The 22,869-nt window shown below is 44.7% G+C and overlaps 1 long non-coding RNA gene across 2 annotated transcripts in view; it reads right to left on the bottom strand.

Annotated features, from left to right (window-relative positions):
• LOC140600724 (uncharacterized) overlaps nucleotides 1-22,869 on the bottom strand; it is a 111,980-nt gene that overhangs the window by 15,609 nt on the left and 73,502 nt on the right. For both annotated transcript variants that reach the window (XR_012003885.1, XR_012003884.1), the window contains one exon: nucleotides 6,959-7,121. This is a non-coding gene — a long non-coding RNA (uncharacterized lncRNA). The remainder of the gene's footprint in view (nucleotides 1-6,958; nucleotides 7,122-22,869) is intronic.

The raw sequence follows: 22,869 nt of genomic DNA, 5'->3' as shown, positions 1-22,869 counted from the left end.
TCTTTCTGCTGCACAACAGAATGCAAGAGCATTGGTTTTTATAAGAAAAATGTCCACTGGTATAGGGACTTCTTGTCAACTGAACCACCTCTGCCCACAAAGTGAAGAAAATCTGGGACTGAGACAGGCTCCACCCAACACACCTGTCCTGTGTCTGCATGGAAGTTCTATTTTAAGAGGCCCAGGGCCTCCCTTCGCATAGACTCTTCTGGGGAGTCTCATGGACAATGAACTTGGCTGCAGAATTTGACTCAATGTCTGGTCTCCAAATACCCTGCAAAGGAAGTTTGGCTCTCAGAAGCTGCCTTCTGAGTATAATCACTCAGCAAAGCCCCACTTTGTAGGGTTCTCCAGAGAAACAGAACCAATGGGATATAAGTAAATAGATGGAAAGAGGGAGAGACTTGTTTTAAGGAACTGGTTCATGGAATGGTGGGGGAGTTGGCAAGGCTGAGGTCTGTAAGGTGGACCAGCAAGCTGGCAATTGAAAGTTCACATTGCTGTCTTGAATCTGAATTCCACAGGGCAGCAGGCTGGAAACACGGGCAAGGTGCCTATGTCGCAGTCTTGAGAGGATCCCTTCCTCTTTGGAAAACCTCAGCCTTTGCTTTTTATGCCTCAACTGATTGGATGGGGCCACCCACATGATGGAGGGTAATCCACTTTACTCGAACTCTACTGCTTTAAATATGAATCACATCTAAAAAAGACCTTCACAGCAGCATCTAGATGGTATTTGACCAGAAAACTGGGTACCACAGCCTAGTAAGGATGACGCTTAAATTAACCTCCATACTTGGCACAGGCCGTCTGTCACGTGGCCAGGCTGCCCCAACTGGGCTTCCTCCTTCCCCTTGGGTACACATGCTCACCCGCAGCTTTGTGCTCTATCAAGCTGCTCCTCCCCTTCCCACTGACAAGTATGCTTACCCCATCCCCTGCCTCTTCAAATCCTTCCTTCACCCCCCCAACACCCAACTCCAGTCCCACTCCCTCCATGGAGACTGCCCTGGCCTTCCTGGGACACATGGGTCTCCCTCCAGGACTGAATCCATAGCACAGACCCACCTTTTTTGATCACACCTCCTGAACTCTTTTTTTCCAGTCTCCTTTCTCAATGAAGAGACCAGCTCTTGCACCTGCACATCCCAGTCCCACCCAGGAGAGGGCTAGGAAGATCCAAATGAATACGAACATCCATCTGGTGGGGATTTTCTCCTCGGGGAAAATACAACAGTGAGAGCTCTGGATTAAAAAAAAAAAAAACTAAATCAAAACCAAAACAGGGAAAGAGGTTGTTCTGTTGGAACAGAGCTAAACACAAAAGTTGAGGAGGGGTTGGTGGGAGACAGTAACTTCGCTGTAGATGAAAACATCAAATGGCTGCTGCCCGAGCCCCTGCATGTGGAGTGAGCTGTTGGGGCCCTGCCACGGGAGCTGCTCCCCAGCCGCAGGTGGGGCTTCCGGCAGGCAGCAGGGCCATGGTGCGGGAGGACTGAGCTATCCTCTCTAAGGAGACCTCTCCAAACAGATGAGTTCAAAGTTCTGCTTTTAATCGATTCAGTGTGTGATATCACTGGGCAGCATTTCCTCTAAAGATAAGGGCAGCATTGATTATCAGATATGAAGTACAGGGAGCCTTGAGGAACACAGAGCCCACTGCAGGAGCAAATGCTCTGGGACCAGCTTTGGGAGGGGGCTGCTGGCCTCAGCTTGGCCAGGGTGAAGAGGACTCCCAGCTCAAGCTCCAGCTGGGGCGGAGGGCTTCCCCTCTGTGAACCAGTCACCAGCTCATGGGAAGGAGGGGAGGGGACAGAGATATACAAGGACCTTGGGCATTTGTGAAAGGGACTCATGTGGCAAATCTCAGGGTTCTGCTCTATCTCAAGTAGCTTATTAATACTGTTGAATATGCAAAACTGCCATACCCTGTGCTGAGCACAGTGGATAGGACAGCCCAGAGCCCTGTGTCTAGGGAGCACACATTCCGGCAGGGGCGAAAGAACAGTGGGCAGGTGTCACAAATAATTGCCAAGAGAAGTCAGGTTGATCACATACAATTTTTTTTAATTATTTTATTTTATTTTTATGATAGTCACACAGAGAGAGAGAGAGAGAGAGAGGCAGAGACACAGGCAGAGGGAGAAGCAGGCTCCATGCACCGGAAGCCCGATGTGGGATTCGATCCCGGGTCTCCAGGATCGTGCCTGGGCCAAAGGCAGGCGCTAAACCGCTGCGCCACCCAGGGATCCCGATCACATACAATTTTTAAACGGCCCAGTGACATTAGAGAGGTGGAAGGCTTTTCTTTTTTCTTTTTTTTTTTTAAGATTTTATTTATTTATTCATGAGAGACACAGAGAAAGAGAGAGGTAGACACAGGCCAAGGGAGAGGGAGGCTCCATGCAGGGAACCTGACGCGGGATTCGATCCCAGGTCTCCAGAATCACTGGAGACCAAAGGAGGCACTAAACTGCTGGGCCACTGGGGCTGCCCTGGAAGGCTTTTCTTTGCTGGGGTTGGCCAGGGTGGGAATAGGGGTGTTGGTTTCATAAAAGATTGTTCACCTATAAACAGAAGGCTTCCAGCGCTGCCCCTGCTCCTTAGCCCTCCCTGTCTGAGTCAGCTTCTCGAGGCTCTTCTCAGCCAGGGGCAAGCTGGCATTAGATCTGATGCCTGCTGGATTGGAGGATCTCCCCCCACCCCCCGCCATGCTCCTACTATAACTAGTAATGTTCCTCCACTCACTACTACCCCAGCCATAGAACCTCTCATGCTGTGTTTTAATTGTCTGTTTTGTTGCCAGTCTCATCCACTGAATAATAAGCTCCTTGCAGGCAGGGCCATGTTAGTCCCACTCACCATTGTACCCCCAGGGCCTCCAGAGAACGCGACACACATTTGGCTACAGCTCTGAGTGCTGCCTGCTTAATGTGCATTTAGAGAAACTTCGCTAATAACGATAGCTGGCATTGTTTGAACAGGCATTATGTGTCAGACACCGCTAAGCACTTGGCAAACATTTAGTCCTTGCAGTAATCTTTTGAGTTTGGCATTATTATCCACATCATGCAAATAAGGGACCTGAAGCTCAGAGAAACTAAGTAATCTGCCCAAGGTCACACAGCTCAGGACTACACTCAAACTCAGAACTGTCCCTCGTCCCCACAAGTGCTGGCCTGAGGTCCCCTGAGAGAAAGCATGCTTCTCTGTAAGCGTGCAAGGAGAGGCATCTGCTTCTGGGCAGAGGCGGGAAAGATCCAAGGAGTTTTTTGTGCTCAATGAACACATCCACAAGGAAGGCAGAGCATTTGCAGCGGTCAGGATCTAAAGCACCCAGATATGGGGCTCCTAAGCCCACAGGATTTTCCGTGAGGAGGTGAAGGCAGGTACCAGACTTTACAAGGCTTCTTCAGGAGCAAAAGAAGGACTTCAGGCAGGACTCAGGAAGGAGGCTGGCTGGCCAAATATAGTGGAAGGAGGCAGAAGTGTCAGTGAGGAATGCCTCCTTTTGTTCTCAGCATCTTTCTCAGGTCAATCCAGTCTTCTCCCTAAAACTCAGTGCCTATTGCATGCAGGAAGCCCCAGAGCTAGTCCCAGATGCAGCTGGATCTGGGACAGAGTATAGAGGGATAGAAAGAGAGCTTGTCACAGTAAGGGTCAGGGTACCAACCAGTACAAGCAAGCAGAGGCACAAAAGTGGCATCACTCCCAAAGCCTTAAGTGGGATGTGTTCAAACATCATAGACTCATATGGCTATGGGGGTGTGCTTCTCTCTAAGGAGCCACTTCAGCCTGCTGCTACTTCCCTGTGGAAAATTAAGAGAGGAGTTGTCATCACCGAAAGAAAGAAAAGTAGCCTGCTCATTTCATCACAAAATCTCTAGCAAGCCTATGGCAAATGGTCTCAATTCCTTCCTTCCACCTGATTTATGCCAAAGCCATTGTTCACTCTGATGGTGTTCAATATATCACCAGAATGAACACTGTGCATCTTGGTATTTCACCCTCCAAAGCCTCGTAGAAAAATGGATGCTAATGAAGAGACCTTCCATGTTTTCCTAAGAAGGCTATCACCTCTGATAATACAGAGTGCTCCAGCAGATCAATAAAGGCAATAAATCAATGCAATTTATTAAATACAACAAGCACTTTCCCAGGCAAGTGCTCAGAAAGAGTCCAGAATAGCACATCACCAGCGCTCAGAACGGGAAAATGTGCTGGTGGCTACTTATGAACAAAGTTTCAAAAGATAACTCAAGAACAATTTATAGCCAGGAACAGTGACACTCAGATCACCTCATCCCAGCCCCCAGTGGAGCCTTCCCTGTGGGGATCCTCATCAGTGTTCTTTAGACAGAATCCAATTTACCAGCCTTTCTACAGAAACACCTCGATCAGCTCCTGGGACAGAGCTAGCAAATGTTCAAGTGAGTAAGGCCCTGTTTCAGTGGCAAAGAAAAGCACAAGTGAGGTGAAATCAAACATAGTAGGCTTCGAGAACATGGGGATTAACCCTTGAGTCTGTCTGTCCTCTGCCTGAAGAAAGAGTGAGAATGGTTCTCCATGCCGGGGTCTGAAAGCCATCTCAAAGGAGAACCCACAGCCCAACCCTGGTCCTGACATTTAGACAGAGCTGGTTTAACAATTCATGGGAGAAGGCTGACTGCTAATGTTCACTTCGTCTGCAAATAAGAGTTTCTAAAACAGCTACTGCACTGATGAAGATAAGGCAAGAATTCTCAACAAAGGCAAGACTAAGGCTGTTATTCCTCATCTCAGCTCTACCCTAAGGCCACTGAGGAGAGAAAGACCCTTGCAGGGTTGCTGTAGGGTCACAGTCCAGGCTTTAGACATCCAGGGCCTGGCCTGAGAATAGGCTTCTCCCCAGGCTGAGAGCCTTGGTGAAAACACTGACCTTCAAAGTCACCCATCATTCCATCCATCCATTATCCATCCATCTATCCACCTACCAATCCATCCATCCATCCATCCATCCACCCATCCCTTAAATTGTTGCTGAGGAATCTATTACATATAAGGCTCTGTAGGGATGCAGAGGATCTCTCAAAATTTGAATATACAAAAGGTGATAAAATAGCCTGCTGACCAGTGATACAATGGAGACAGTCTGAATTCTGGAACCAACTCCACCTGGGTCTTCATCTTAGGTGTGTGTCTTTGAGGAGGTTATGAAACCTCTCAATGCCTCTAATGTGAAACCTGGAAAACAGTGGTAACAATGGTAACACAGAAAACCTTTTTTTTATGAAGACTAAATAAATAATGGAGTGATTCCTAAAAGGTGATAAGGCATACCAGCAATGATAAAGGAAACCATTTCAGTTGGAACAGGAGGAAACTTTTATCCAAAACAGATACATATTTTAGAAAAAAATAACTAAACATCATACTCATAATTTCACAAATATTACTCCTGAAGATAAATCTAAAGTTCAAACCCAGTTGATACAGAATGAGAAATGTATTTGCAACACATGCTACCAACAATGGGCTTGTGTTCAGATAAAGGATTTCTACAAATCAGACTTGAACAGGCATTCACAAAAGAAGAGATCCAAATGGCCAATATGAAAAGATGCCTAATCCCATTAGTGATCAGGGAAATGTAAATTAAGATCACAATAAAGTGTTACTACACAATCCTCAGGATGGCTAAGTGAAAGCAATGATAATACTAAGTGTTGACAAGGATGCAGAGCAACAAGAACTTGCATAGTCGGGACTTATAAGTTGGTGCAACCATTAGAAAGCATGTCTGACACGACCTACTAAAATTGAATATTCATATATCATACAACCCAGCAATTACACTCTGTGTTTTAATAAGTGTGTACAAAAATGCTCATACTACCATTATTCATAATAGCCCCACACTGAAAACAACTTAAATCTCCATGAACACAGAATCAATGCATGATGGTGCCGATTTCATGCAATGAAATACCATACAGCAATGAAAATGAAGGAACCCAGCCCTATATAACAACAGAGCTGTTGTCCCACACATAACACTAAATGATAGGAGTCAGACACACACAAATACGTATACCATGTGATCCCATATGGACAATGAGCAGACACAGGCAAAGTAAAACACAGAGTATGAGAATGAGAATAAGGTTTCCCCTAGAGAGATGGGAGTGGGGCACAAGATGGGTTTCCAAGGTCCTCACCCTGTTTAGTTTCTTGATATTTGATGATAATTTATTGATTTATACATTTATGCTCTGTGCACCTTTCAAGATATCTGCTATATTCATGATTTTTAAAAAGTTTTGCTAACTCTTTACGTATTAGGCAAATACATAAGTGTATGATGATGACAAAACTGTGAAGGTAATAATGACTATGTACTGGAAAATACTGAGTTGCTAGAACTTCACAAGATACAGACCCTTCATGGTACATGCCACATAGATTGTCTCATATAACTATCACAACAATCCTATGAGGCAAAAATACTATTATCCCCCATTTTACACATGGAGAGGCTCAGAGAAGTTAAGCTATTTTCCTAAGGTCCCTCAGCCAATTAGCACCAAAGCCAAGATTCAAAACCAGGCAATCCAGCACTACGGTTGTGCTCTGTGCTCTTGACCATTCCCCTCAGATGCCCTCATGCAAAAGGCTAGAATAATAAATAGCTCACACCTTTATTATAAATAATAGCCTTTCCTCTTGATTCCCTACATCCTGCTCAGGGAGCCAGCTAGTCATTCATTATTCCTCTCACAATTTATTTGGTGTTCTGGTTTGGATACTCCTTTCCTTCCCTCATATTTTGTGTCCCTATTTCAAGAAGTCTAATGAAACACTGCCTGTGTGGGGGTGAGAGGATACCAAAGGCACAAGTGCACAGCTTTTTGGGACATAAAATAGCCAGAATGATATCTATATGTTAACCACAAGAGCACAAGGTGGGATTTGGCTTCACCTGATGATGATTGTCTCAGGGAGACCACCAACCGGCTTTCAGCTTAAGGAGTGAGGTGTCCACGTGGATTCTCAAGCTTCCTCCAGATCCTGCAGGAGCATAGGCGCTGAGAGTGGCCAGATCACAGGGAAAACCTGCTGTGAACAGCGGGCATCTTTGCCTCCTAGAAGGAAGCAAGAGATGGATGATGCAGATGCATTCAGGATGAAGCAGGGGGGAAAATGGTTCACAAATGTTAGGAAAAGTAACAAGATGCTCCCAGGGTCCCACAGCTTGAGAATGTTGCCTGAAATAGACCTGAGCTGCATCTGCTCCCAGGAAGCATTGCCCTTGAGAAGTGCGGTCATCCACCAGGGAGACAACTGTCCCCTGAGCCCCTCCAGAGTCTGCTGGAAAGCCTGGATGATTTGTCGTCTGAAGACTGCTATTATGGCTCTGCACAATCCTTTTGGTGCTAAATTTATTTGCAATCATTGCAGCAGCCTGTTTAATTATAACTAATGGGCGTAGTCATGCTAAGTGACATGCCGTTGGAAATCCCCTTCCCCCAACTAAGATCATCCACGGAGATGCAACAAAGATGCTGAACAAGAAAGCAGCTATATTTAAGGTGACTAAGCTGCTGTACTTGAGGACCCACCTTGGATGGAGAAATTTCACCAAAGCAATGTCCCCCCAGGACACCTGTGTGGACAGCTCCAGCCTTCCAGGCTTTGGGGACGGGGTGTCCTATTTGCGAGCTGCCATCTCTGAAAGCTCAATGACAGGGGCAGAGCCCCCCTCTCTAGGCCTCCTACAGAGGATGTGATTTAGCATGCACATTATTAATGAGCTTCATCCTAAAGTTATTCTGGCTGCATGTGGAGCTTAGAGGGCTTGGGAACACAACTTGGCAGGCGAGAGAAGCTTTAAAATGCAGCACTTCCCCAGCCTGGTTAAAAAAAAATACATAATATCAAAGAGCAAATCAGAATTGGGGTGGGGGGGCAGTCACATAAATGGGTTAGTAAGAGTAAAACGAGGAAAGGAAAACTTTAAAAGACTGTTTTTTAAAGAAGTATGTATATATTCAGCCCCCTTCTGTTTTGCGCTGTCCCTCCCAGCCTTGGGGCCACTCTCTTGCCAGGAAGGCCCTCCCGCTCTTCTCCATCTGGTCAACTCCTGAATGGCCTGTGGGGCTACCCAGGCCATCTCCAGAAATTCTCCATTGACTTCCCCAGATCTCAGAGCACTTGCCCTCCCGGACATTCCTTTCCAGCAGCCCTTTGGCATTTTATTTGTTTAATTATTCATCAAAACAGGTATGGATTCCTTGCTGTGAAGTAATTGTGGCAGACGTTAATCCCAGGTCTCAGATAAGGCAGCTCTCCCCATGGGTATCTTATCTTTTTCAAGAGGCTGAGCTCCTGAGAGTAAGAAGCACAGTGGGTTCATGGCCACACTGCCTATGGCCTGGCACTCATTGGCCCCTCAGGGAATGCTCACGGGATGCCCAAATTGAACTTAGCATGCTGGAGAGTGTCCTTGCTTGCTCTTTCCCATTGACCCTGACAGGATGGTGCCCATCGTCCCAAAAGGCAAGTGGGGGTAGAGGACTGGATCCCTCAAGAAGAAAGTTCTTAGGTGCAAATCCAGCTTTTGCTTGGGTAAGGATAGAACTTTCGAAGAGCTGAAGTCCCAAACATCATCCTAACCTCCTAGATCTGCTGCCTGGGGACGTGGTATCTAAAGAAGAGAGATAGTAATGGTGATAGGGTTGAGGGAGGACCTACTGATGGCTAAGATGGCTGCTTGCTTTCCAAGAGGAATAGATATTTATTCAGTGAATGAGAAAGGGCCACAAAAGATGTTGATGAATGGCAGGCCCTGTGAGAACATGGGAGGGAGGCAGATGTAGTGACTTGGGCTCTCCCCTTCTCTTGGAAAGAAAAAGACATGGAAAGCAGAATACTGGAAGGATAATCCATTCCAGACCTCTATGGAAATGACAGATCTCAACCCAAATCCAGGGAATAGCTCTGAAACCCAACTCACACTTGCTTCTGAAGGAGAATGGTCACAAATAGTCATGTTACCAGTCCAGCGCCCCTCCCACAAGCAGGAGCATTTTTTAATTAAGCTCCATCCCTGGGACTTCTCTGGTTATAGACACAGAAAGAAGAATCTTGTCATTTGTAAAGCTTCTCACAACCATGCTTGTAATGCTTCACTTACTAAAAGATTTCACATTAGAATCTATAAAATCAGTTTTCCCTGATCAAAATATTTTCCTGAGGTTTCTGTGATGCATCAATTGCTCTTCAAGCTGCAACAAGAGACAGAATGAGTCAGCCTTAACTTGGCCTGGAATTTAGGATGTTGACCCAGGCTCACCAGGTGCTCTAACAGCAGAGGCCTAGATCCTCAGAGTCAGTCTGAGCTCTGAGCTCCTTGGTCCCCTCTTGGCAGAAAAGCATGCCAGGATTTCCTTGATCTGGGTTAAGACAATACCACTGGCAACTTCTTCACAAAGGAACAAAGTAAAATATCCAGATACAGCCTAAATTTCTCACCATCTCAAAACCAGGCCAGTCTATGAGAATCTGGATGGTGAAAACTGCTCTTTTCTAGAAGTTCCTGCTGTACCCAGATTCCACAGTACTCACTGCTCCACTTCAGGAGGGAGGACACAGCTAGCCATGGTATCCTTTCACAAAATATGACCAAATGGCAGTGGTAGCACTAACTGACCTTGGCCCTCATTCCCCACCTTGATCACTGCAAGGATTTTTGGGAGAAGCTCTCCTTCATTGGAAGATGCCTTGCTCCAAATCCCAAGAGGTAGTTACTTTCTTCAAGAGAAAATTTTGACAAATACATCACTGCATCATCACATGCATCAAAATGAGAGTTAACCCAGGGTACACCTGCTGTGAATCGGGATCTCCTAGTTACATTTGACAAACATCAACCACCCTAAACTTTTCCCTATGTGGGTTTAAGTCTAGATTCTTACAGCCAGCAAAAAGGACCAATCTCCCTTTCCCTTTGTGAAAATCCTGGTGTGTGCTCAGTACCATGCTGTGAGAGGGAGGGGTTTGGCATACTCTTCCACTCTGTCCCTGAATGGAGAGGTATCACAAATGGTTCATCTTACAGCATGCAGGGATCTGTCATATGTCTTCTTCTTTCCTGAAAAGGTTGCTGTCAGGGTTAAATGACAAGTGATTACAAAATGCCTTTCTCATTGGAATGAGAATTAATATTAATCCAATTATATGTTGATGGCTTTGGTGTTCTGTTAAAATGGACCAACATTTAAACACCATCACTTAACAAAAATAAAACCTTCCTAACAATGACTTCAACAGTATGTCAAGAGGAAGAAATGTGCAAAGGACTCTCCTGGGTGCCATTTTTGCAAGACTATTCTAAGAATTAGAGTAGAGGAGGAAAAAATCCACCACTCTCCCAATTGAAAATGTTTACTCCCATAAAAGGTAAAAGTTGATTTATTTTTATGAAATACTACAAATATGCTCTTAAAGTCACTGAATTCCTCAGCTACCTCATGCCAAATCATTGCTTTATGGAGCTTTTAAGACCTTCAAAATACAGCAGTGTAGCTAAAATAGGGCCATTCCCCCAAGCAACAGGATTGTAAACAGGATGTTAGAGAAGGAAAGAATTCTTTTAGAACCATGGAAAGCTGCTGTCCATTTCTTACAACCATCTGGTATGATCTGAGGGCAACTCAACGGCACAAGACTCCCCACTCAGAAACACCTGTCCCCTTACTATCTGAGTCCCACACTTAGCATCTTCCCTTTGAGTCTCTGTCAAAACAAATGGGCCACTCAAACCATAGAACTCTAAGGCTAGAAGGAACTCAGTGGTCATGCAGGTCAACCTACCCGTGTCACGGTGAGAAAAACGCAGGTCCAGAGAATCAGCCAGAAACATGCAACCAGTCACTGATAGAATCTGAACCCAATCCAAGCCTCTTGGATGCTCAGCCTGGTGCCTTATCCATTACTCAAAGTTGTGGCACAAATTGTGCCCCCCCCAAAAAAAAAGTTATGTTGGAGTTCTAATCTCCAATAGCACCTCAGAATGTGAGGCTATTTGGAGATGGGGTCTTTCAGAGGTAATCAAATTAAAATGAGGTTATTAGGGTGGGCCCTAATCCAACATGACTGCTGTCCTTATAGAAAGAAGAAATTTAGATACCAAAAGAGATGCGCATAGAGGGAAGACAACAATAAGAGACAAGGAGAATACAGCTGTCTGCAAGCCAAGGAGAAAGACCTTGAACAGATCCTGCCGTCACAGGCCTCAGGAGGAAGCAACCCTGCCAAGACAATAAATTTTTATTGTTTAAGCCTCCCAGCTTGTGGTATTTTGTTATGGCAGCCTTAGCAAACTAATAAACCCAGTATCAGCCGTCCAGAGTAGAACATGTGTCTGTGTAAATGTCTATGTAGATGTGCTGGCTTTATTTCATATTTAGTTCCGACGTCTATAAACCTTAACTTTTTTAAAAATGAAAAGGGGCGATCTCCCTAAAAGTATCTTTTGCAGACACTAGTCTCTAGAAGATACAACCTTGGTCAAAACTCAAGGGTAGTTTAACAATCCTATCAAGTAGACACTATTATTAACTTCATTTTAGAGGTAAGACACTTAGATTCGGAGAGGTTACAAAAACTACCCTGGAACAACCAATCAGTAAGGGACAGAGCTTATTTCAAACCTAGCTCTATTTGTTTGCAGAGTATAAGCTCTTAAGTAGTACACTACACAAGACGTAGTGAGCTTGCCATCACTGTCAGGGTTCAAGCAGAACACTGGAGGAGCACCAGTGAAAGATACTTTCTAAGGAATCCCTCCCCTTGAAGGAGAGAGGAGGTGACGTGTCCTGAGTCCTTCTACCCATTTTATCTTAAACATTTTGTGATGGTCTTTATTATTTATAACCAGCTATTTCCAAAGAGGATTTGAGTCAAATCCAAAGCCCTGCCAACCCTGATCTTCCCTGAGTTTACAATCCTATAATTACTGCTGGTTTGAGTGGTCAAGGGAAATCTCAAAGAGGTAACAAGATGAGAATGTGCGTTAGAGTTCATAGAGAGAGAAAGGAAATTAGTGATGGGGGTGGGAGACTTTAGTAGACTGGGGGAAGTCAGAGGAATAGCAAGGAAGGTGTTAACAAGATTCAAGTTCTTAGGCTTTGCTAGTTAGAGATGCCCAGAGCTCCAGCACCACCAATCTTTATGCTGAGTGTGGGGTCATGTGAACCTCTCAGCTGAGCCTCCATCCTGTGTGCAGCCCGATTAACTAGAAGTAAACACTTTCAGCTTTAAAAGTCACATGGTACTGAAGATGGTTGTAGAGCCAATGCTTTGAGCCCTAAATTTAGCATTTTTTCCCCAGCCCTGAGTTAAACACAGACATACATACTGCTTCCGCTATGCTATGGGTTAAGTTCCCCACACGTCTGAGCACCCACGTATCTTATATTATCCTTAGCATGAGTTACTCGCAGATGCAGTGGAGAGAAGGTAGGCCTCAGAGCCCTGGGTTCCCAGAGCAGCTCCCGAATTTATGCAGAGTCAGGATCACAGCCGTTTTGAAGGACGGTTTTCTGTCTCTGCCACAGTTCAGGCAACAGATGTGTGTTTCCAATGCGGCGACTGCAGAACATAACACTTGCTCATTTTCAAGCTAAGGTTTTATTTTCTCTAGTTTCAACAGGTTGCTGTGCAGAGTATCTACTCAGTACGTGACATTTTCTCAGCTTGCTTCAGAGTAGGAAAGGTAGACTCCCCAAACCCCCAAAAGTTTTCTGTAAATCAATAGGAGAAAAAAGTTGTTCAAAGCCCTGTGCTTGGCTCCTTAGAAAGGCTCCTGAGGTGGCCTCTTAGGCAGGAGGAAAGGATTGCCTGCGGGCTGTTTGGCATGGGGTCGGGGCTCAGGAGAGGCTCAAATCCCACATGCAATGTGGATTTTCCAAGACCCGGGGCATTGGCTCCCCAGGAAGGAAAGCTCAAGTTTCATATCCACCTCCACAAAGAACAGGCCCTACTTATTTCGACCACTTTCTAGAAAATGCTCAATGCAAACCTTATATTTGTCAGCCTTCATCAGATTCTGAGACATATCTGTTTGCTGCTGCCAAAGGAAATAGGAGTCTCTGAGAGGGAAAACAAGCAAAGCCACATGTAGAGTATCCTGAGTATCTTACATCTTTATAGAAGTGCTACTGATGATGTGTAGATTCAAGTGCTCACTGCACCTCTTACATTGGTGCTAGCACACGTCCAGCTGCCTGAGTACAGAAGGCTCTTTCTGAGCATGGGGAGGGGCTTTCCTTCTCTTTGGCAGCCAGGGAGCTCAGAGCACTCCTTTGGTACTTACTTGAGAAAGCTATTTTCATCATCGGCTTCTGGTATATTTTTCACCCCATCACTACTACCTATCAAGTGGCATTTGATATTAATTGCCTTTTAATGATTCCATTGTGACCACATCTCTTATTATAAGCTGACTCAAATCCTCTTTGGAAATAGCTGGTTATAAATAATAAAGACCATCACAAAATGTTTAAGATAAAATGGGTGGAAGGACTCAGAGTTGGAGGAAGAACCCTTCAGTGACCACATGGAGCATTTTGGAGCAAGAAGTGCACATCTAGTTCAATGGCCAGAGAGGGAATGAGACACCCAAGGCCTCACAGCTATTCAGGGGAGAACTGGACTAAAACAGATCACCTGCCTGCAACACAAGTGCTCTTCCCCTCACGGCCACTGATCAGGATGAGTTCTGACATGTGAGGCTCCCGCCATGCTACAGACTGTCACAACCACACTTCCTCTGTCCAGACAGACTGATAAAGAGGAGCTTCCTCTTCTCCCTTTCATTCTATTTGCTTTTGCAGAAGCCCTTGCTTAGCGTGCAATGGAGTCTACTTTGCTTTTGAGGGTAAAATATTTAGGGAAGGGGAAATGGCATCATCAGATGTATCTGGAGATGTGCTGGCCACAAACATGCTGTGTCCTCAGTGTTTTCCACGAAAACATGCAGGGTGTAATTGAGCATCAAGAGGACACCCTGATGCCCTGCAGCAATGTGCAAAATATACCGGTTGTCCCCAAAATCCAAATATCTCATGTCAAGTTCCTTTCCTCCCACTCTGCAAACAACACTTTGGGAAAAGCACAGGTGGCTCTTGAGAATTTGCTGTTCTGCTTGTTCTCCACTTGAAGTGACAATTCCTTGAATGAAGAGCCTGAGGCTCCCATGGAAATAAGGAGACAGAATGTGTGCACCTGATAACAAGGGATCCTTATCATCTTCGGTGGCCAGCCCATCTTCTGTAGCTCATGAACTTTCGAAGGACTGGGATGTGTCCCCCAGCCTGATATCCTTCAAGGCTCCACATCCCCACAGCTTCACAAGATCAAATTCAAATACCTTGCCGGGTCCACAAGGCCTTCCCTGGCCTGCCCCTGCCCTACCCTTCCAGCAAGTGCTGGTCATTCCCTTCCCTTCACCCAACATTCCAGAAACATTCAGATTCTTGTAGCTTCCCAAACACAGAGAGCCTGTTCTTGTGCCTGGACCTTTGCTCATACAGCCTCTTCTGCTGTTTCTCCACCCTTTTGACTTCTCCTTTCTTCGCACTGGGCCCTGGTGGGAGATTTCTCTTGCCTATATGTGTCTTCACTTTTCCCTTCTTGTAGTGTCATATCATTCTAACTACTAAAAAGATCTATTGCATTCTAGAACTCATCTTCTGTTCAAAGTTCAAGGTCCCAGAAGGTGCCCTAAGGGTTGACTCTTCCATGTAAGTCTAGGGTCAATTCGTGGCACTCTGGCTTTCAGTACTATGTTCTCTATGGTCCAAGGGGTGCTCCTCATGGGGGAAGCTATTTAATTCCTGCTTCAGCCTCAGGGCTTTCAGTTTCTGGTCTTCTTTTTCCATGACTGCAATGGCCACAAAAGCACTTTTATTTCTATGTTTCTTGGGGAACATTTCATGGCCATTCAGTGTGTATTTCTGTCTCCTGCCTCCTAGGAACTATGGCACCTCTTAAAACCCTGAGAGTTTGCTCATCACTGCAAAACAAGGGTATGGATAAAAGGCAGGGCTTGGGAGACTCAAGAGTTTCTCTAAGTGTTGCAGATGAGTAAACATAAGTGGGCAGGACATGAGCCAGACATTTCCATGGACTGAGTCAAAACCCAAGAGTCACACTTTGTTGATATGATGCTCACATGCATCATCAGAGAAGTATTTATTTTAAAATTCTTTGGCACAACTCTTTATACAGTTATAGGATCACAGGTTGTAGGAACTTGTGCAAGATCTTTAATCCACCCACCTTCTTCAGATAGGGTGACCAAGGCCAAGAGGGGAAAATTTAGGAACTGAAGTTTCTTTATAAGAGCCAAACCCTGTGTTCCCCAGCCTTACCCACAGTCCCCTCATCCAGGGACCTGGCCTCCATTCATAGGCCCCTAAATTACACATAGGGAAAGAATCTCTGCTCCTACCATGAGCTCTGAGAGCAGCTGCACATCTCCCAACTGGGGCTACTATAGTGAACGCAATTAGCAGGGCTGCCTGACAATAGCAAGAGCAAAATCTTCTCCAAATCTCCCCAAGTGACTAAGTGACTACAAGCAGGTATCATATTATCTGAAGGTCCTCATCCCCATTTTTCTTCATCTTCTGGCCCATCTTCTGAGGCAAGACAAAATAAGAGGGTTCTAGGGACTTTCCTTCTACCATTGCCTAGAGGAACCTCTCCTATAAATAGACTCTTCTTTGGGATTAAAAGTACATCAGGTCAAAATAAAATAAAATAAAATAAAAGTACATCAGGTACAGTAATTCAGAAGCTTTCATAGTTCAGTAGAGATTCCACTTCTGCTTGCCTTCATATGTATTATCTCCCAACCTCTTGCTCCTAAGCTTCACTATGACTTCCCAGGGACCTAGAATTTGGGGGGTTTTCTTTGTGAGAGGAGGGTACAGAGATTTCCCATATACCTCCACACATGCAGAGCCTTGCCATAAGAGTGGTACATTTGTTACAATTGATGAACCTTCACTGACATATCATCACCCAAAACCTGTAGTCTACATGAGGGTTGACCCTTAGTACTGTACATTCTGTGGGTTTGGACAAATATATGATGACATATATCTACTCTTATGATATCATACAAAGTATTTCACTGCCCTAAAAATCCTCTGCTCCTCCTATTCATCCCTCCCCCTGTCAAATCCTGGCAACCACAGATCTTTTAACTGTCTCCATAGTTTTGCCTTTTCCAGAAAGTCACATAATTGGGAGTTATACAGTATGCAGCCTTTTTATACTGGCTTCTTTCTCTTAGGGATATTTAACCGAGTGCATTTAAGATTCCTCTATGTCCCTCAATGGCTTGATAGCTCATTTATTTTTAGTGCTGAATAATATTCTATTATCTGGATGTACTACAATTTATCAACTCACCTACTGAAGGACATTGTGGTTGCTTCCAAGTTTTGGCAATTATGAGCAAAGCTGCTATGAATATCCCTGTAGAGCTTTTTGTAGGACACAAGTTTTGCCTCCTTTGGGTAAATACCAAGGTATATAATTGCTGGATCCTATGGTAAGAGTATGTTTAGTTTTATAAGAAACCCATAAAACATCTTCCAAAATGACTGTACCATTTTGCTTTCCTACCAGCAATGAAGCAGAGTTCCCATTGCTCTATATCCTCACCAGCATTTGGTGTTGTTGGGGTTCTGGATTTTGGCCATTCTAATAGGTGGGTAGTGGTAGCTCTGTTGTTTTAATTTGCATTTCCCTGATGATATAGGTTGTGGAGTATCTTCTTCTATGCTTATTTACAATCTGTGCATCTTCTTTGGTAGTGTCTGTTAAAGTCTTTGACCCTTGAGATGCCTGGATGGCTCAGCTGGTTGAGTGTCTAGTTTATGGTTTTAGCTCAAGTCATGTTCTCAGGGTTATGGGATCAAGCCCTATGTTGGGCTCCATGATCAGCAGGGAGTCTGCTTGAGATTCTCCCTCTCCCTTTCCCTGCCCATCCCCACCTACCTCTCTCTCTCTCTCTCCCAAATAAATAAATATTTTTTTAAAAAATCTTGACCCATTTTTTAATTGAGTTGATCTCCCTTTTTTTTAACATTTATTTGAGAGAGCGTGCACAAACACAGACACGCACACACACACACACACACACACACACACACAAGCTGGGGGGAGGGGCAAAGAGAGAAGGAGAAACAGATTTCCTGCTGAGTAGGGAGCCCAACACCAGAACCCCAAGATCATGGGGGTTTCTTGATCCCAGAACCCCAAGATCATGTCCTGATCCAAAGGTAGCCACTTAACCGATTGAGATATCCAGGTGCCTCTAGGTTGTTTTATTTCTTATCACTGAATTTTAAGAGTTCTTTGTGCATTCTGGATAACAATCATTTATCCAGTGTGTCTTTTGTGACCTAGAACTTTTAATTCTGTAATTCAGAGACAACAGAAACATATAAGACCTCTGGGCTAGACCAGAGCTATAGGGCTCAGATTTGTTATCTCCAAAGATGGGTCTGAACTAAGTGGGACCCCAAGGAGGACTCTGAATGAAGAGTGTGATGAGTGACTTTGTTCTTCCTGAGAAAAGGCAGTCCATTCTAGGAGTCAGACACATGCAGTCCCTAAATACTCACAGAGTGCTTCCTGTGTTCATTCTACTAAATCTAACAGCATTTGTCCAGAAGTAGCCATAGGCACAGCCATCATTGGCAAGAGCAGCAATAATGTCTAACATCACTGAGAACCTGTGCTTTGAGTGAAATATTTCATTTTATCCTCAAAATAATTGTATGGAGCAATGCGATTGTGATAGGCAGAGTAATGGCCTATAAAAATATCTAAAACCTAAACCCCAGAATCTGTTGTTACCTTTCATGGCAAAATGGGCTTTGTGGATGTGATTTAGTTAAAGATGGGGAGATTATCCTGGATTATCTCAGTAAGGCTAATGTAATCACAAAGATCCTTATAAGAGGGAGGAAGAAGCATCAAAATCAGAGAAGGAGATGGGATAGAAGCAGAGGTCAGAGTGATGCAGCTGCTGGCTTGAAGATGGAAGGTGACCATGAGCCAAGGAATGCAGGTGCCCTCTAGAAGCTGAAGAAGGTAAGGAAACAGACTCTCCTCTAGAGCCTCCAGAGGAAGCGTAGTCCTGCCACACTAGATTTTCACACTATGAGACCCATTTCAGGCTTCTGACCTCCAAAACTATGAGATGATAAATGTGTGCTAGTTTAAGTCACCACATATGTGCTAAATATCACAGCATCAATATGAACTAATGCAACTCACATCATTCCCATTTTACAAATGCAGAAGCTAAGAAGCAGAAAGGTAAAATAAGTTGCCCTAAATTGTGCACCTAGCAACTCGCACTTCCACGACTTGAACCCACTGATTCCACAGCTAGGAATCTTAGCTACTAAACTATAATGCTAACGACTAATTGAGTCCATGAATTAACAAATGAATAAATAATAAAAATTTGTCCTTGAGATTGTAGAGCTTAAAATTAAGTTAAAAGGTAATATAGAAATGATAGAGAACCCAGAAGACATCTCACATGGGTAAAAAATATACCATAATTTCCTCTGCAGAAGAGTTACTATGAAATAGAAATATCAAGGTTTGCTGGTGGGAATGCAAAGTGGTATGGCTGCAGTGAGAAGCAATTTGCTGGTTCCTCAAAAATCCAAACATAGAATCCCATTTGACCCAGAAATTCCACTCCTAGGTATATACCTAAAAGAAATGGGGAAAAAATGTATTAAAACAAGTATTGGGGATCCCTGGGTGGCGCAGCGGTTTAGCGCCTGCCTTTGGCCCAGGGCGCGATCCTGGAGACCCGGGTTCGAATCCCACGTCAGGCTCCCGGTGCATGGAGCCTGCTTCTCCCTCTGCCTGTGTCTCTGCCTCTCTCTCTCTCTGTGTGACTATCATAAATAAATACAAATTTAAAAAAAAAAAGAACAAGTATTGGTACAGAAGTGTTTGCAGCACTATTAATAACCATCAAAAGGTATAAATAACCCAGTTGTCCATCAACAGATGAATAAACAAATTGTAGTATATACATTCGATGGAATATTATCCTGCCATGAAAAGGAATAAAGTACCAATACATGCTGCACCATTGGTTAACCTAGAAACCATTATGCTGCCTGAAAGTAGCAAGGCACAAAACGTCCTACATTATATGATTTTATTTATATAAAATAGCTGGGTTAGGTAAATCCATAAGAGAGAAAGCAGACTGGAGGTTGCCAAACTAGCGTAGGAATGGGGAGGCAGGAGAGAATAACTGCTTAATGGAGAAAGGGCTTCATTTTGGGTGATAATGATATTTTGGAACCTAACAGAGGGGGTAGTGGCACAACACTGTGGGTGTACTAAATGAAACTGACGTTTTCACTTGAAAATGATTGTTTTTACATTATGTGAATTTTGCCTCAATAAAAAAAATTAAATAAAATGAAGTAATACTGCAAAAAAAAATTATCAAAAAGAGTTTTCTAGAAGATAACAGAGCTTAGCCAGGGCCTTTAATGATGGCTGAGATTAGGCAGGCTATGAGGAGATGGGATAGTGAGCAAAAAAGGAAAATAGTTTCCCTTTAATTCCACACAATAGACCTTCTTGCTTATCTGCAAGGTCCTGCTCATCTGTCCCAGTCTCACCTTATTTAAAGCCTCCAAAGACTCCGCCCAAAACCCAGAGATTCTGCAGGAATTACCAAGGGCACTCCACACATTTGCAGACGGTTTTATATAAATTGTGTGAGGAAGACTTACTGAAGAGCAATGTGCTAATATCAGAAAAACTGCAGCAAGTTCCAAATGACTCAGAAAGCCACACGGCACCCCAAATTAGTTCAGGCCTTGCAGTTAGGAGACCTGGGTCTGTGTTTCATGTGGCCCGCCCCCAGGTCCTGAAGGCACCCTCAGCTCTGTCTTGCAGCCCACCCACCATGACCTCCTTGGCCCCTCCACCCCAATTCCTGTCCAGGGAACAGGTCAGAGGTTCCAGCGAAGTGGCAGGATCTAGGGAGTACTGTCCACTGTGGAAATATAAAGAAGCCTAGCTTTCCTGTCATGAGTCACACAGCCTTGGGTTAAGGAAAATGCCAGAGACCCCTCTGAAGGCAGATGGTTGGGACCGGGGACTGAGCTGAATCCACCTTTCTCCAGTGAGCAGAAGCAGGTGAAGGATCCAAGGGCGAGTGAGGTTTGCTTTCACTGCCAGCTCCTCTAGGGAAGGATGTGAGGAGCAGCTTTGAGGAACTCTAGGAACAACCCACACCCACACCCCATTTCCTGACTCTGCACTCCAAGTTCCTTCTGGGGGAGCTTCCTGACTTGGTTTTCAATCACACCAGGGTCTTCTGGCTCCTTCCCATGAGCCCGAGCCATCAGTCACAGCAGGACGGGAGGCTGGGTGGTGAGGAGTAATGAGATACATTCTGTTCTGTTTACAAATTGCTTTCAGCCCCGTGGAGAGAGGTACTTGGAAATGTGAAGTGCTGTTGCTATGGGATGTGCGTGACTGATGGCTTTGCCTGGAACCTACCAAGGCTCAGGGCAAAGCCCCTGCCCCTGCCCCTGCCCCAGTCCCTGGCTCTGAGAGTAGAGCAGGAACACGATCCCTGCAGAAACAGGGATCCTGGCCACACAGTCTGACTCCCCTCCAGGGAAAGGTGCCATCCCATCAGAGCCCAGATATCTCTCCTCTGAAGCCCTTCAGCCTCCCTCTCTGCACACTCACGGCGGGTGGCATGTCACAGGCAGCCTTGGTATCTACCTGTAGGTATGCCTTTCATCTAGGAACAGACTGTCAGACCATCCAGGGGGCAAAACTTGTCTTCCTCATCCTCAGTTCTCATTGAGCATGTCATGGTGCCTGTGTGTGTGTGTGTGTGTGTGTGTGTGTGTGCGCGCAGCGCGCATGCACACGGGCCCACACATGCATTCTGGTTGAGGTTGACTAAATGTTGGGCATTCCTATTCTCGTTCCTGTGACATCAATACTGCAGGCCTTTAGGATCTCAACATTATGCAGACTTGTATTAAAATTGATAACATTGTGCTAAGCATGGTGCTATGTGCTTTATATACACTTCAAAGTGCAAAGTAAGTACTCTATCCTGCAAAGTGAGTACTCTATCCTCAGGGGACAGTTTCCTAACAAGACCACCTTTGCATCCTCAGCCCTCTATAAGCCAAGCCAGCCAGTTTCTACTCTTACCTTCCTACTGCTCCACCATAATTGCCTTTTCTGATGTTGCCTACAACCTCCATGTTGCCACATTGGCTAACCTTTGGAGCCCATCTTACTGGACCTAAGCAGCATCTGACTAGGTGAACCAGCCCCCCACATCTACTCTTAGCTTCTAGGACAGCACATTTCTGGTTTTCCAGCCATTTTCTGACACCTCTGGCTACTCTGGGTAAGGCTCCGGAGGGATTAGGGAAGAAGTTCTGGAGCCAGATTGCTGGATTCATACTCCGAGCTCCTCCACTTCCTAATTGTGATCTTAAGCAAAATGCTTTGTCTCTCACACCTCAGTTTACTTCATCGGGTTGCCATGAAAATAAAGGAATGAATACATGCAGCCCATTTAGAACAATGCTAGGGTGTGGAAAAACCTTCAATAAAAGCTAGCTCCTTGTATTATCACTATGACAATCCATTATCACACCACATCTAAGTTCTAAAGCTCCACAGAGCTGTTCTTGGCCTTTTTCTCATCTCACTCTTGCCTAAGGCAGTCTCATTCATCTCCATGATTTTCAATGTCATCTATACATTGGCATCTCCAAATTCATATCTCCAACTCAGATCTCATTTAAGCTCCAGACTCATTTATCCAATCGCCTACTTGACACATCCATTTGGACGTCTCCCAGGCATCTCAATTGACATGTCTGAAACCGAGCCCTCCCTGCCACTTGCTCCTTCTCAGTCTTCCTTGTCACAGACAATGGCACCATTATCTGCCGGTGACTTCTGGAAAAAAAACGTGGAATCATCCTTGACACTTCTCTTTCTCTCACCTCCCATGTCAAATGCATTACTACAAACTTCCAATTTCACCTCCAGAATATATCTTAACTCTGTTCCCTTTCCCATATTCCAGCTGCTATCACCCTACTCCAGGCTACAGTTCTCCCTAATTTATCTCCACCATCCCCACATTCCAATTCTCACATGCACCGATGAAGAGGCTATTGGAGGTGGTGGCTGGGGGTGTTTTCATGTTTTCATGTTGTTTTCACATCCATCAAATCATGACATCAATCTCTGCGTAAAAACTCTCCAATGCTTCCCATTTGCTGTGAGAAAAAATTAAATTCTTCAATGTGGCCCTTAAAACTCTCCAATATCTGCCCCCCTCCCCCGACCTCTCCAGCCCCACGGTACCACTCTCCTCCTGACTGACCCTGTTCCTGCTATACTCTCAGGGCTTCACAGCAGGCTGCTCCTTCTACAGGCTATTATCTTAACCCTTTCTGTGCTCGGAACTGCTCTGGCAATGGAGCCCTGCTCAGAATGGCTTTTTATGAATAAAATAAAATGCATAGTATTGCAAAGGGAGCCAGTTATATCAAAATACTACAGCAAAAATTCGTTTGGGACATACCACTGCGGTGAAATATTTTGACAGTGAGAGAAGCTATGCATATGGAGGGGACAGGGGGTATAGGGGAAATCTCTAGAACTTCTGCTCAATTTTGCTGTGAACCTAAAGCTTCTCTAAAAAAATAGTCTATTAAAAATACATTTGTGATATAGCAATAGCATGTGCTTCTTCATCAAGGTATTAAC

The sequence above is a fragment of the Canis lupus genome, chromosome 12 (genome assembly GCF_048164855.1).
Source record: "Canis lupus baileyi chromosome 12, mCanLup2.hap1, whole genome shotgun sequence".
Classification (NCBI taxonomy): domain Eukaryota; kingdom Metazoa; phylum Chordata; class Mammalia; order Carnivora; family Canidae; genus Canis; species Canis lupus.
This window is presented reverse-complemented; position numbering and strand designations above follow the sequence as displayed.